Source organism: Papio anubis, chromosome 1, assembly GCF_008728515.1.
Source record: "Papio anubis isolate 15944 chromosome 1, Panubis1.0, whole genome shotgun sequence".
NCBI lineage: Eukaryota > Metazoa > Chordata > Mammalia > Primates > Cercopithecidae > Papio > Papio anubis.
In genome coordinates this window covers 150,766,704-150,783,690 of record NC_044976.1, presented here as the reverse complement: position 1 = coordinate 150,783,690, position 16,987 = coordinate 150,766,704, and the positions used below count along the sequence as shown (strand labels likewise).

Below are 16,987 nucleotides of genomic sequence, written 5' to 3'. Positions count from 1 at the left end.
GAAGGATGAAATTAGACCCCTATCTTGCACCCAACACAAAAATCAAATCAAAATGGATTAAAAACTTAAATCTAATACCTAACTATGAAACCACTAAAAGAAAACATTAGGGAAACTCTCCAAGACATTGGACTGGGCAAAGATTTCTTGAGTAATACCCCACAAGTACAGGCAACCAAAGCAAAAATGGACAAATGGCATCATATCAAGTTAAAAATCTTCTCCATGGCAAAGGAAACAATCAACAAAGAAACAATCTACAGAATAGGAGAAAATATTTGCAAACTATCCACCTGACAAGGAATTAATAACCATAGTATATAAGGAACTCAAACAACTCTAAGTTAAAATCTAATAATCTCATTTAAAATGGGCAAAAGATCTGAACAGACATTTCTCAAAAGATGACATACAAATGGCAAAGAGGTACGTGAAAGGTGCTAAACGTCACTGATCAGAGAAATGCAAATGAAAATTACAATGAGATATCACATAACCCCAGTTAAAATGGCTTTGATCCAAAGGACAAGCAATAACAAATGCTGGTGAGGATGTGGAGGAAAAGGAATCCTCATAAACTCTTGTTAGAAATGTAAATTAGTACAACCACAGTGGAGAAGGATTTGGAGATTCCTCAAAAAGCTAAAAATCTATCTACCATAGATTTTTACCATACTATCCAGCAATCCCACCTGCTAGGTATATTCCCAAAAGAAATAAATCAGTATATCAAAGAGGTATCTGCACTTCCATATTTATTGCAGCACTGTTCACAATAGCCAGCATATGGAATCAACCTAAGTGTACATTGATGGATGAATGGATCAACAAAATGTGGTACACATACACAATGGAATTATTATTCAACCATAAAAAAAAATGAAATCCTGTCCTTTGCAACAACATGGATAGAACTGGAGGCTATTATGTTAGGTGAAATAAGCCAAGTGCAGAAAGATAAATATCTCATGTTATTATGTGGGGGCCCCCAAAAATAATTAAACTCATGAAGATAGGGTAGAATTATGGTTACCAGAGTCTAGGAATGATAGCGGTGGTGGCAGGCTGGGTGGAATAAAGAGGAGATGGTTAATGGATAAAGAGGATTTGGTAGTAGAGGTGGGGGTAGATAATGGCTAAAGAAGAGATGGTAGTGGAGGGGGAGATAAAGAGGAACAGGGGGATAAAGAAGAGGTGGTTCGGCCTGGTGCAGTGGCTCACGCCTGTAATCCTAGCACTTTGAAAGGCCAAGGTAAGCAGATAACTTGAAGTCAGGAGTTCGAGACCAGCCTGGTCAACATAATGAAAACCCTTCTCTACTAAAAATACAAAAATTAGCCTGGTGTAGCAGCGCGTGCCTGGAGTTCTGGCTACTCAGGAGGCTGACGCAGGAGAATCCCTTGAACTCGGGAGGCAGAGGCTGCATTGAGCCAAGATCATGCCACTGCGCTCCAGCCTGGGTGACAGACCAAGATTCCATCTGTGGGCGGGGGGCGGGGGAAGAGATGGTTAATGGGTAAAAAATTACAGTTAAATAGGAAGAACAGGTCTACTATATGTTTCAAAATAACTGAAAAATAGAATTTTTTAACACAAAGAAATGATGAATAAGCGCTTGAGGTGATGGATACCCCAATTACCCTTATCTGATCATTACACATTGTATGCTCGTATCAAAATATCACATGTATCCCATAAATATGTAAATCTATTATGTACCCATAATTAAGAATAAAACATTTTTCAGTGGATATTTGTTAAATTACTCTATACTACTCTGAAGGAAAAGTTTCTGAATTAAAACTAAAAATATGCATACAAGGAATTTCACCGAAGCATTATCTGTAATTACCAAAGACTGGTAACAATCCAAATATCTATCAACAGGGGATAGCTGAATAGGTTTGGATATAGTAATGCAATGGAATATAATGCAACCATTAAGAAGAATGAAGGAGACAAATGCTCTTAGGAAAACATACCTATTATATTGATGAATGGGTTAAAAAAATTAAATAAATTGGCCGGGCACGGTGGCTCACGCCTGTAATCCTAGCACTCTGCGGGGCCGAGGTGGGCAGATCATGAGGTCAGGAGATCGAGACCATCCTGGCGAACACGGTGAAACCCCGTCTCTACTAAAAATACAAAAACTTAGCCCGGCGTGGTGGCGGGCACCTGTAGTCCCAGCTACTCGGGAGGCTGAGGCAGGAGAATGGTGTGAACCCAGGAGGTGGGGCTTGCAGTGAGCCAAGATCATGCCACTGCACTCCAGCCTGGGTGACAGAGCAAGACTCACTCTCAAAAAAAAAAAAAAAAAAAAAAAAAATCAAGGGAATTTTAAAATAATATAGTAGGACCACATTTTCGTTTTAAAAATGTTTAAGTATATATAAATTATATCAAGCTAAAAACCTTCTGCATAGCCAAGGAAACAATCAGCAAAGTGAAGCAACAACCTGCAGAATGGAAGAACATATTTGCAAATCATAAATCTGATAATGAGTTAATATCCAAAATAAATAAGGCACTCAAAAAACTGAATAGTAAGACAACAAATAACCTAATTTTAAAAAAGGCAAAGGATATGAATAAACATTTCTCAAAAGGAGACATACAAATGGACAACAGGTATATGAAAAAAATGCTCAAAATCACCAATCATCAGAGAAATGCAAATTTAAATCACGATGAGATACCACTTCACATCTGTTAAGATGACTATTATCAAAAAGATTAAAGATAAGCATTGGAGAAAATGTGGAGAAAATGAAACCCTTGCACACTATTGGTGGGAGTGTAAATTAGTAGAGCTGTTATGAAAAAACAGTACAGAGGTTCCTCAAGATATTTAAAATAGAATGACCATATGATTCACCAATCTCACTACAGGGTATATCATCAAAGGAAACGAAATCAATAGGTCAAAGAAATACTGGCACTTCTATGTCTATTGCAACATTATTCACAATAACCAAGATATGGAATCAACCTAAGTGTCCAACAACAGACGAACAGATAAACAAAATGTGGCACATATACTACAATGGAATATTCAGCCATAAAAAAGAATGAAATCCTGTCATTTGTAACAACATAAATGGAACTGGAGGACATTGTGTTAAGTGAAATAAGTCAAGCCCAGAAAGACAAATATTGCATGATCTCGCCTGTATGTGGAACCTAAAAAAGTTGAATAGAAGTAGAGAGTAGAATGGTGGTTACCAGGGTCTGGGAGAAAGAGGGAAGATTGGGTAAGATGTTGGTCAAAGGATACAAAATTTCATTTGGATAGGAAGAAAAAGTGCAAGAGATCTATTGTATAACATGATGACTATAGTTAATAACAAAGTATTGTATCCTTAAAAATTGCTGAGAGTAGATTTTAAATGTTCTCACCACACACAAAAATATAAGTACATGAGGTGATACATGTTTGTTTGATGTAGCCATTCTACAATGTATATATATTTCAAGACAACATGTTATACATAATATGTACAATTTTTTTCAATTAAAAAAGTTTTTAAAGCCAGATACAGTGGCTCACACCTGTATTCCCAGAACTTTAGGAGGCTGAGGTGGGAAGACAGCTTGAGCCCAGGAGTTTGAGACCAGACTGGACAACAGAGTGAGACCCCCATCTCTACAAAAAAATGGAAAAATTAGGCATGGTGGCCTATATTTGCAAATACCCCAATATTTGCACCTGCAGTCCCCACCTTCTTGGGAGGCTGAGGGGAGAGGATCTCTTGAGCCTTGACCTCCCAGGCTCTAGACCTCCCACACCACTGAGCTGTAGCCTGGGCAGCAGAGTGAGATCTTTTCTTAAAAAAAAAAAAAAAAAATTTAACGTGGAAAAAGTATACAAATGCTTATAATAAAACACATAAACTTTAAAAACTGGTTACTTCCAAGAAACAATGGGTATTTCATGTTTTACTTTAGATACGTCTTTAGTTTTAAAATCTGATTTTTAAAACCTGATTTCTGAAAACGGAGAAAGCTTTCAGAAAGTGATACAAAGAGCCAAACGTCTAAATCTAGTATTAAACTAAAAGCTGTTGAAGATTTATCGCAAATTGAGTATCATTTATCCAAAATGCTTGGGACCAAAAATTCTGAATGTTTTTGGATTTTGGAATATTTGCATGTAGTATCTTGGGAATGGAACCCAAGTCTAAACACAAAATTTATTTTTTTCATGTATACTTTATATACATAGCCTAAAGGTAATATCATACAATATTTTTAATAATTTTGTGCATGAAACAGAGCTTGTGTACACTGAACCATCAGAAAGCAAAAGTGTCACTACCTCATTCCAGTGTTCAAAAAGTTTTGGATTTTCACATTAGAGATGCTCAACCTGTATATGCCATAGGGTTCATATTAAGAATCGCTCTCACTCTTCACAAATCTATGAGTACATATTATTCTCATTTCAAATTACTATCGCTATTTCAAGAGAAGAGGAGGAAACAGAAGCTTTTAGGAAATGACTTGCCTGACATCACACAGGTAAAATAAGTTGCCAAATAGGCTATAACCTTTAATGCTGTTTCAGCACACTATTCCTGTAACTGAGGGGAAAACTGCAGAACACACATATGGTATTTACCAGATGTACCGTCTAATTCTACTTATAATGAGATGGTATCATGAGCTTTGAGCTGGAATACCCACTCCCCAGGACATGCCTATATGCTCGTGCCTACGCTCCAGCTATCATAATTGCAGATCTCAGATTATATCTTGACCTGGCTTCTTCATGGGGAAGGTTCCAGAGATGATGTGATGGGGAAAGATGGTGTCCCTTCCACATCTTCCCCGCAGTAATCCCATGGAGAAAGAGGCCAGGCTGGCAGCATGGAGTGATCCCAGGCAGACCAAACCCAGCAGAGTCACTCCTGCATGGAAGCCACACAGCAAATCCTGATGAGCAGGACTGCTGCTCTCTCCTACAGACTGAGACTTTCCTCCTTATAAGGGCACCAGGAGTTACAGCAACAAAAATCTCGGAAGTGTGTCCCTCAGATCCCCTTTTAAAAAGGTTTCTCTGCCCAGCTTCAGGAACTGCAGTTAGCTGACAGCCTCCAGCTGCTGGTTCCTAAGGGACAGAAAGCTGAGCTTCCAGCGAGCACCCACCCATGACAAAGCAAGAAGGTGGCTAAGGGCCTGGTCATTTTTGCCCTATATGGGACTTCTCTCACTGGCAATCTTTGCTGATGGCCTTCCTGTCAGGCTGGTAGAGCCTCTGTGGGTCTGCACTGTGGCCTGATACTACCCCTGCCTAGTGCTGTTTCCTCCCTGTTTTCACAGGTGTTAGCTCCGTGTCTGCATCTCGGAGCATCCAACCTGTGACAAAGGTCCTCCAGCCTAACTTATGCACTGACATAAGGTATTTTTAAGATCAGAGATTAACTGGGTTTTCTTTGCTGAGAAGGGGGAGATTTCAGCATCCCCTACCCAGTCTAAAGCCAAAAACCCTGGTCGCCCTCGTATAAGCAGTAGCAGAGGGCTAGGAAGAAGAAACAACGCCCAGAAGGAATTGCCCCGAATGAGAAAAAGGCTGGGTTCAGAGTCAGGTAAACCTGGTTTTCATTCCAGAGTCCCCCACTTACCACCAGGTGACCTCGAACAAGTGAGTGAACTTCCCTATGCCTCTGTTTCCTCCGCTGTAAAACTGCTCCAGGTTTAGAGGATTATAGGAGGAGACAAGGAGCACAGAATGTGGTACACAGTACTTCCTTCCTTCTTTTCTTGAATCAGTCCATAAAGGAGATACGAGTTCTACAGTAAGAACTAAGGCCAGACTGCCTGAGCTCAGGAGAGAGGATCAGACTAACAGGGAGATTAAACTGGCTTTGAAAACAACACGTGCAATCTATTTAAATGCAAAATTGCTATTCTCAGTCCACCTGTGCTTTGTGTCAATTTTTTCCTAGCGGTGGGAGAGCTTTCACGGAGGTCTCCATACTCTTATTCAGTCTCCATTTGATCAGTGAGAAAACAGGACAAAATATCAGCTATGAGCTATGGACGGAGAACACATTTTTCTGTTTAGAACTTCCTACCAACTTCCAATTTCCAATACATCATGTAAATGCCTTAGAAGCCATCACTCTATCCTAATAACGAAGTAAAAAGCTGAACAATCTGAAAAATCAACTTTTTTTTCTTTTTTGAGACGGAATCTCGCTCTGTCGCCCAGGCTGGAGTGCAGTGGCACAATCTTGGCTCACTGCAACCTCTGCCTCCCGGGTTCAAGTGATTCTTCTGCCTCAGCCTCCTGAGCAGCTAGGACTATAGGCATGCACCACCATGCCTGGCTAATTTTTCTATTTTTAGTAGAGAAGCGGTTTCACCATATTGGCCAGGCTGGTCTCGAACCCCTGACCTTGTGATCCACCCACCTCGGCATCCCAAAGTGCTGGGATTACAGGTGTGAGCCACTGCACCCGGCAACAACTCTTCTTAGATCCATCAGAGAAGTGAGTGCACAGGGCAAAATGATACCTCCAAAGCTGGAAAGACAGACTGGTGAATACAGAGAATTACAACTGGCCAGAGCAGACAGGCATGAACAGAAACCTCCACAGGAACCAGTGCTGGGTAGGAAAATCTAAACTGTAACTGAAAAATTGCTGTAGGCTATGTGGACAAGTCTGAGCATTAAAAACTCCAGGGAGGACCCATTCGTAGGAAGTCCCTTACACTTTGTGAATTGTACCTCCAGGAACTATCCAGGTCTTCACAGTGAAGACGGAAGAAAAATCCCCTTGTGCTTCTGGCAGTGGGACGAGAAAGGAAACCAGAGCATTCTGATCTTCTTAACAAGGTCTGACCTCAGGAGAAACTATTTAACCAGAGCCTAACTAACTGATTGGAGGAAAGGAAATACCCATCTCCAGCCAGCTCCAGCCACCCTGTCCCTGCCAAGGGGTGAGGGAAGGAATGAAAAGAACTTGTAAAATTCATAGCGCAGGGGCACAGACTCACTAAAAACTGAGACCTAATCACAGTACTATAGAACATTCCTCCCCCACCCCACACCTTACCATCACATTACTAAATGGCCTATTTACCTAGCACATGACAGCTGACTTTCAGCAAAAAGTCACAAGGCATATTGAAAGGCAAAAACACAGTTTGAAGAGACAGAGTAAGCATCAGAACCAGACCCAGGTATGGCAGAGATGTTGGAATTATCAGACTGGGAATTTAAAACCACTAGCGTTAATTTTTAAAGGGCTCTAATAGGTAAAAGTGGACAATACGCAAGAAGAGATAGGCAATGTAAGCAGAGAGATGAGAACTCTAAGAAAGAACCAAAACAAAATGCTGGAGATAAGAAACACTGTAATTGAAACAAAGAATGTCTTTGATGGATTCATTAGTAAACTGAAGACAGCTGAGGAAAGAATCTCTGTGCTTGAGGACACGCCAATAGAGACTTCCAGAACTAAAACATTTTAGAAAACAGAATATTCAAGAATTGTGGGACAACTACAAAAGGTATAACATACACATAATGAGAATACCAGAAGGAAAAGTAAGACAGGAACAGAAGAAACATTCAAAGCAATGATCACTGAGAATTTTCCCAAATTAATGTCACCCACCAAACCTCAGATCACAGAAGTACAGAGAACACCAACTCAGACAAACACCACAAAAACGGCCGGGCGTGGTGGCTCATGCCTGTAATCCCAGCACTTTGGGGGGCCGAGGCCGGGGGATCACGAGGTCAGGAGATGAAGACCATCCTGGCTAACACAGTAAAACCCCGTCTCTACTAAAAATACAAAAATTAGCCAGGCGTGGCGACAGGTGCCTGTAATCCCAGCTATAGAAGGCTGAGGCAGGAGAATTGCTTGAACCCAGGAGGTGGAGGTTGCAGTGAGCCAAGATCACGCGATTGTACTCCAGCCTGGGGGACAGAGTGAGACTCCATCTCAAAAAGAAAAAAAAAAAAAAAAAAAGTCGGGAAAAAAAAAATCACCTAGCCTAAAAAGAAGGAAAGATAAGAATTACAGTTGACCCTTGAACAATGCAGGAGTTAGAGACACCGATGCCCCCACACAGTCAAATCTACAATAACTTTTGACTCCAAAAATTTACTAATAGCCTACTATTGACCAGAAGCCTTACCAACAATATAAAGTCAATTAACACATCCTTTGTATGTTATTTTGTATTACATACTGTATTCTCACAATAAAGCTACAGAAAACAAAATGTTATTAACAAAATCATAAGGAAAATACATTCACAGTAATGTACTGTATTTATCAATACCATAAATTTATATCATCTGTTTAGAATACGAATAGTCTATCTGAAATGGCAGGCAGCCACAGCTGCAGACCCCAATCTATGATATATATGGAGCAATCCAACTTTTTCTTGTAACTAGTGTCACTTCGTATGGGTCCCCTAGTGTTACCGAGGTTTATGGTATTCTACTAAACACGATTAAAAAAAATATGCTAGAGATTCATGATGAGAACCTTGACAGATCACTTTTTACTGCTATATAAAATTTACTAGAGAAAAGGACTGTTCAGGAGGAGATGATTAGCATCACAACATTTAAGTGGATACTCATAACACTTGAGTTCACAGCAAGAACAACAGGAAGTGGCTACGAAATTATTACAGTAGTAAAGTATGTACTTTAGTTCATGTTATGCAGTTATTTAATACTGCCTCTTTACGTCTGTAAATGTTCTGTTTATGTGCATACGTTTTTATAAATTTTAACTTTTTGTAATAGATTTGTTTATATTTTATGGTAATAATGAAATAGACTAGTATCTACATATATTTTATGCATTCATGACATACCTAACTTTTTCAATATTTCTAGGCTAAGGAGTTGGTCTGCATGTTTTTCAAGTCATTGTAAATCTCCAAAATATTTTCAGTATACTTTTTAAAAAATAATCCACATATTAGTGGACTCACACAGTTCAAGCCCATGTTGTTCAAGGATCAACTGTACATCCAACTTCTCAGAAACCATGCAAGTAAGAAGAAAGTGGAATGAGATATTTAAAGAGTTGAGAGGGAAAAAAAAAACCCACCAACCTAGAATTTTGGACCTTGTGAAATTATCCTTCAAAACTGAAGGAAAAGGCCAGGCGCAGTGGCTCACGCCTGTAATCCCAGCACTTTGGGAGGCCAAGGAGGGAGGATCACCTGAGGTCAGGAGTTCAAGACCAGCCTGGCCAACATGGTGAAACCCCATCTCTACTAAAATTACAAAGATTAACCGGGCGTGGTGGTGCATGCCTGTAATCCCAGCTACTCAGGAGGCCGAGGCAGGAAAATCACTTGAACTTGGGAGGTAGAGATTGCAGTGAGCCAAGATCATGCTATTGCACTCCAGCCTGGTCAGCAGAGGCAGACTCCATCTCCAAAAAAAAAAAGGAAAAATCGACTTTTTCAGACAAAAATGGAGTGAATTTGTTGCCAGTAGACCTGTCTTGCAAGAAATGTCAAAAGAAGTCCTTCAGAGAGAATGAGAATTACATAGGTCAGACACTTAGAGGTACATCAAGAAAGAGCACAGAGAGGAATAAGTGAAGGTAAAATGAAACTTTTATTTTACTTATTTTTAACTAATCTAACAGATGACAGTTTAATGAAAAAATAACGTGTATTCAATTATGCATGCATATGTGTTTATGAATACATGAAATGAGTTAAAGCAATGATACAAGGAATGAGAGGAATTAGGAACATCTTCCTTTTATAAGGTACTTAGTATAGTATTATTTGAAAGGGGCTTGGATTACTTGTAAATGTATTTTGCAAACTCTAGGGCAACCAGTAAAAATAATTTTTTTTTGCATTTTGATTGCTGCTAAGGAAGGAGAAAAAGTTGAATCATATAAAATGCTCAGTTAAAACCAAAAAAGGCAGAAAAAGAATGGAAGACAAAATAAGAAGAAAAAGGGCAATGAACAGAAAAAAGCAACAAATACCAGAGGTATTAATCCAACTATATCAATAATCACCTTAAACTTCAGTGGTCTAAAATATACAAATTAAAAGACACAGACTGTCAGACCAGATGAAAAAACAAAACCCAACTATATGTCATCTACAAAAAGTCACTTTAAATATGAAGACACATATTGATTAAAAAGTGAAGAGATGGAGAAAGATATATCATGCTAACAGTAATCAAAAGAACGCAGGAGTAGCTGTATTAACTTCAGACAGAGCAGACTTCAAAGCAAGAAAAGTTATCAGAGATAAAGAGGGTCATTATAATGATAAAAGAGTCAATTCTCAAAAAAGACATAATCTTTAACACCTGTACATCTAACAACAGAGCATCAAAAAATGTCAGGAGAAAATTGATACTGCAAGGAAAAAGAGATGAATTCATTATTATAGTTGAAGACTTAAATACCTCTCTATCAGATATGGACAGATTTAGCAGGCAGAAAATCATTAAGGATATAGTTGAACTCAATAACACAATCAATCAACTGGATAGAATGAACATGTATAGACTACTTTGTCCAACAATAGCAGAAATCACCTTCTCTCAAGGTCACATGGAACATTCACCAAGATAGACCACATTTTGGGCCATGTAACCCACCTTAACAAACAAATAGAAATCATACAATGTCTGCTCTCAGGCCACAGTGGAATTAAACTAGAAATCAGTTAGAGAAAATAGCTAGAAAATCCAAAAATACTTGGGAGACCAAACAACACACTTCTAAATAATACACAGGCCAAATACTATATCTCAAGAGAAAATAAAATATATTTTAACTAAATGAAAAAGAGAATACAAATTAAAATTCGTGGCATGCAGCAAAAGCAGTGTTTAGAGGGAAATTTTTAGCATTAAATGCATATACTAGAAAAGAAAAAAATCAAAAATCAATAAGCTTCTGCTTTAGGAAACTAAAAAATTAAAGCAAATTAAATCCAAAGTAAGCAGAAGAAAAGAACAAAAATTGGAGCAGAAAGTAATGAAATTGAAAGCAAAAAATCAATAGAAAAAAATTAACAAAATCAAAAGCTCATTCTTTGAAAAGATCAATAAAAATCAATAAGCCTCTAGCCAGGTTAGCTAAAGCATACTAGCCCCTGAGATGAGACCTAGATGTTTGCCTTATATTGGCAATCAATGAGCAACCACTTATGCCAGACCGGTAGACTAAAACTCATTAACATTGTTTCCTTTCTTTCGTTCATTCCACCAATTAAAAAAAAAAAAAAAGAAAAAACCTTAATACTGAATACCTACTATGTGCCAAACACCGTTCTAAGTGCTTGAGATTTATCACTGAATAAACACAATAAGTAAGTAAACTGTATATTACATTAGAAGGTATCACGTGGAAGAAAACATAGATCAGATTAAAAAGAGGACTAGAAGTTGTCCTTAATTCGGTATAAATTTATAATATATAATACTATTATTCTCATCCCTTTCTTATCCTCTTATATAACATAAATATATTTATAATAGTTAATCTTATATCACAGTATTTGCATTACAGGATAGGAAGAAGAAAAATGAACATCACCAATGACTTTGCAGCCTCTTTTGGGGAAAAGGCTGGCATATTTTCCATTGTACATACAGTAATTGTACCATGTTAGATGGAAGTATGTTTTCTTATTGACTTATTTGGAGATTAAATATGGATTATAAAAATGTGTATGGGTATCAAGTTGACAAGAGGTGAGGAGGTAATAGTTCTATGTATCAACTTGGCTAGGACGTGGCACTCAGGTATTTAAGCCATCACTAAACTAAGTGTTGCTGTAAAAGTATTATGTAGATGTGACTAACATCTACAATCAGTCGACTTTCAGGAAAAGATATAATCCTCTGTAATCTGAGTAGGCCTCATCCAGTCAGTCAAAAGGCATTAAAAGCAGAATTGAGTTTTCCTAAGGAAGAAGGAATTTGCTTGTGAACTTCAGCATCAGCTCTTCCCAAGGGTTTCCAGTCTGTCAACTTGCCCTGAATTTTGGACACAAGTAGCCAATCACCACAATCACATAAGTCAATTCCTTGCAATAAATCTCTTCATATTAAGTACCCTACTGGCTCTGTTTCTCTGGTAGAACTCTGACTGATACAGTCAGCTACATAGAGAAAATAACATTTGGGCAAAGACTTGCAGTTAAGCATGGTGTGTACAAGGAACAGCAAAAAGGCCAGTGTGGCTAAATAAGAGTGAGCAAGGGGAGAGACATAGGAGAGGAGATTATTCTATTAACCATAAGAAGCAGCAGAGAAAGTACAGGCTGTGAGTTGAAAGGTCTCCTTTAGCATCCTTTCTATCATAAGCCAAGCCCACATCATGACAAAAAATGATGCTACCATCATCCAAATATCTCTCCTTCTCTAAAATGGTACAAATGAATGTTCCCCATCTCCACTGTTGACAAAAGCTACTGGTTACTACAAGGAGATCTTTTGTAGCTAACTCATTGTACATTACTGCATATATTCAGAACATTATTTGTGAGCTGAATCATGTTGGTAGTGTCTCCACTAGGGGGTATGGAACTCTGGAGCCAGGCTAGAACATGGATCCAAAATCATCCAAACGTGGATCAAGGACTGACGAGCCATCTACAGTCAATGGGACAGTTTACCTGTTTTCCTTGGGTAAGATGGTGGTTTGGAGTCAAGAAGATTTAATGCTTCTAACTGGTCCCGCCCAGATGTAGTTGAAAAAATAAAGATCAGTATTCCAGATCCAAGATGGCCGAATAGGAACAGCTCCGGTCTGCAGTTCCCAGCGTGATCAACACAGAAGACGGGTGTTTTCTGCATTTCCAACTGAGGTACCTGGTTCATCTCATTGGGACTAGTTGGACAGTGGGTGCAGCCCACAGAGGGCAAGCCAAAGCAGGGAGGGGCATCGCCACACCCATAAAGCACAAGGGGTCAGGGGATTTCCCTTTCCTAGCCAAGGGAAGCCATGACAGACGGCACATGGAAAAACGGGGCACTCCGAGACAAATACTGTGCTTTTCCAATGGTCTTAGAAAATGGCACACCAGGAGATTATATCCCATGCCTGGCTCCACCGATGCCAAGCCCATGGAGCCTTGCTTACTGCTAGCACAGCGGTCTGAGCTCCACCTGTGAGACAGCAGCCTGGCAGGGGGAGGGGCATCTGCCATTACTGAGGCTTGAGTAGGTAAACAAAGCAGCCAGGGAAGCTCGAACTGAAGGAGATAGAGATACCAAAAACCCTTCAAAAAATCAGTGAATCCAGGAGCTGATTTTTTGAAAAGGTCAACAAGATCGATAGACTGCTAGCAAGACTAATAAAGAAGAAAAAAGAGAAGAAGCAAACAGACACAATAAAAAATGATAAAGGGGATATCACCACTGATCCCATAGAAATACAAACTACCATCAGAGAATACTATAAACACCTCTATGCAAATAAACTAGAAAATCTAGAAGAAATAGATAAATTCCTGGACACATACACCCTCCCAAGACTAAACCAGGAAGAAGTGGAATCTCTGAATACACCAATAACAGGCTCTGAAATTGAGGCAATAATTAATAGCCTCCCAACCAAAAAAAAGTCCAGGACCAGAGGGATTCACAGCCAAATTCTACCAGAGGTACAAGGAGGAGCTGGTGCCATTCCTTCTGAAACTATTCCAATCAATAGAAAAAGAGGGAATCCTCCCTAACTCATTTTACGAGGCCAGCATCATGCTGATACCAAAGCCTGGCAGAGACACAACAAAAAAACAGAATTTTTGACCAATATCCCTGATGAACATCGATGCAAAAATCCTCAATAAAATACTGGCAAACCGACTCCAGCAGCACATCAAAAAGTTTATCCAACACAATCAAGTTGGCTTCATCCCTGGGATGCAAGGCTGGTTCAACATATGCAAATCAATAAACATAGTCCATCATATAAACAGAACCAACGACAAAAACCACATGATTATCTCAATAGATGCAGAAAAGCCTTCAACGGAATTCAACAGCCCTTCATGCTAAAAACTCTCAATAAACTAGGTAATGATGGAATGTATCTCAAAATAATAAGAGCTATTTATGACAAACCCACAGCCAATATCATACTGAATGGGCAAAAACTGGAAGCATTCCCTTTGAAAACTGGCATAAGACAAGAATGCCCTGTCTCACCACTCCTATTCAACATAGTGTTGGAAGTTCTGGCCAGGGCAATCAGGCAAGAGAAACAAATAAAAGGTATTTAATTAGGAAAAAAGGAAATCAAATTGTCCCTGTTTGCAGATGACATGACTGTATATTTAGAAAACCCCATTGTCTCAGCCAAAAATCTCCTTAAGCTGATAAGCAACTTCAGCAAAGTCTCATGGTACAAAATCAATGTGCAAAAATCACAAGCATTTCTATACACCAATAACAGACAGAGAACCAAATCATGAGTGAACTCCCATTCACAATTGCTACAAAGAGAAGAAATACCTAGCAATACAATTTACAAGGGATGTGAAGAACCCCTTCAAGGAGAACTACAAACCACTGCTCAACAAAATAAAAGAGGACAGAAACAAATGGAAGAACATTCCATCCTCATGGATAGGAAGAATCAATATCGTGAAAATGGCCATAGTGCCCAAAGTAATTTATAGATTCAATGTCATCCCCATCAAGCTACCAATGACTTTCTTCACAAAACTGGAAAAAACTACTTTAAAGTTCATATGGAACCAAAAAGAGCCCATATTGCGAAGACAATCCTAAGCAAAAAGAACAAAGCTGGAGGCATCACGCTACCTGACTTCAAACTATACTACAAGGCTACAGTAACCAAAACAGCATGATACTGGTACCAAAACAGATATATAGACCAATGGAACAGAACAGAGTCCTCAGAAATAACACCACACATCTACAACCATCTGATCTTTGACAAACCTGACAAAAAGAAGAAATGGGGAAGGGATTCCCTGTTTAATAAAGGTGCTGGGGAAACTGGCTAGCTGTATGTAGAAAGCTGAAACTGAACCCCTTCCTTACACCTTATATAAAAATTAATTCAAGATGAATTAAGGACTTAAATGTGAGACCTAAAACCATAAAATCCCTAGAAAAAAACCTAGGCAATCCCATTCAGGACATAGGCATGGGCAAGGACTTCATGACTAAAACACCACAAACAATGGCAACAAAATAGACAAATGGGATCTAATTAAACTAAAGAGCTTCTGCACAGCAAAAGAAACTACCATCAGAGTGAACAGGCAACCTACAGAATGGGAGAAAATTTTTGCAATCTACCCATCTGACAAAGGACTAATATCCAGAATCTACAAAGAACTTAAACAAATTTACAAGAAAAAAACAAAAACCCCATCAAAAAGCGGGTGAAGGATATGAACAGACACTTCTCAAATGAAGATATTTATGCAGCCAACATATACATGAAAAAATGCTCATCATCACTGGTCATCAGAGAAATGCAAATCAAAACCACAATGAGATACCATCTCACACCAGTTAGAATGGCAATCATTAAAAAGTCAGGAAACAACAGATGCTGGAGAGGATGTGGAGAAATAGGAAAGCTTCTACACTGTTGGTATGAGTGTAAACTAGTTCAACCATTGTGGAAGACAGTGTGGCAATTCCTCAAGGATCTAGAACTAGAAATACCATTTGACCCAGCAATCCCATTACTGGGTATATACCCAAAGGATTATAAATCATTCTACTATAAAGACACATGCACACATATGTTTATTACAGCACTATTCACAATAGCAGAGATTAGGAACCAACCCAAATGTCCATCAATGATAGACTGGATTAAGAAAATGTGGCACATATACACCATGGAATACTATGCAGCCATAAAAAGGATGAGTTCATGTCCTTTGCATGGACATGGATGCAGCTGGAAACCATCATTCTGAGCAAACTATCACAATGTCTGCTTTAGGATGGAAGGAAGATGGTTGGTGACAGGTCTTTACTGAGAAAACCAAACACCACATGTTCTCACTCATAGGTGGGAACCAAACAATGAGAACACTTGGACACAGGGCAGGGAACATCACACCCCAGGGCCTGTCGTGGGATGGGGGACAGGGGGAGAGATAGCATTAGGAGAAATACCTAATGTAAATGATGAGTTAATGGGTGCAGCAAACCAACATGGCACATGTAGACCTATGTAAAACACCTGCACGTTGTGCACATGTACCCTAGAACTTAAAGTATAATAAAAAGAAGTTAAAAATTTTTTTTAATGAAATAAAATAAAAATAAAGACCAGGCACCATCAAAAGCAGATAATGATAAGTTGGGTGCATGAAGCCTAATAAGATACCTTGTCAAGGCTTCCTAACCTCTCACTTACCCCAGCAAAAAGAAGAATGCCAAATTTTCCTTACTACAAAGATTACCAAAATAATAATAATTTTAAGTATATTTGTTAACATGTAAAAATGCTCCTGATTATATAAAGTGAAGAAAAGGCAACACAATCACATTTAATGTACACACTATTGCTAGATGTGTCTCAACTTCATAAACATTAACATGAAAAAATGAATTTCTTAGCGTTTAGGAAATAGGATATCTACAAAGAAACAAGTTAAATGCACACACCAAAAAAATGTAAAATGCCATGTGGTTGTTGAGATTGCAGGTAATTTTTATTTTCTTCTTTTCACTTCCTGTATCTTCTTTGCCTATAATGGTATGTATTGCTCTAATAACAAAATTGTTTTAAAACTCCTTCCTGTACACGAAGCACTTTTAGCTCCTTAAAAAAGTGATCTGACACTTTCAATCTCCAGCAAGCTGAAACAGAGCTTTTCCAGCCTGCTTTTGCACATGGGAAAGTATAAAGCTCAAAGGAGTTAGGTCACTTACCCAGTGTCACACATTGTGGTGTATAAGCCCAGCCAAGACAGGTGTCTGGGGGTCCTGAAGGTCCTCTCCATGATAGCACCTAGT

At 38.8% G+C, this 16,987-nt stretch overlaps 1 protein-coding gene across 2 annotated transcripts in view; it reads right to left on the bottom strand.

Annotated features, from left to right (window-relative positions):
* KCNH1 (potassium voltage-gated channel subfamily H member 1) overlaps nt 1-16,987 on the bottom strand; it is a 446,156-nt gene that overhangs the window by 377,306 nt on the left and 51,863 nt on the right. The gene's annotated exons all lie outside the window — the stretch shown is intronic.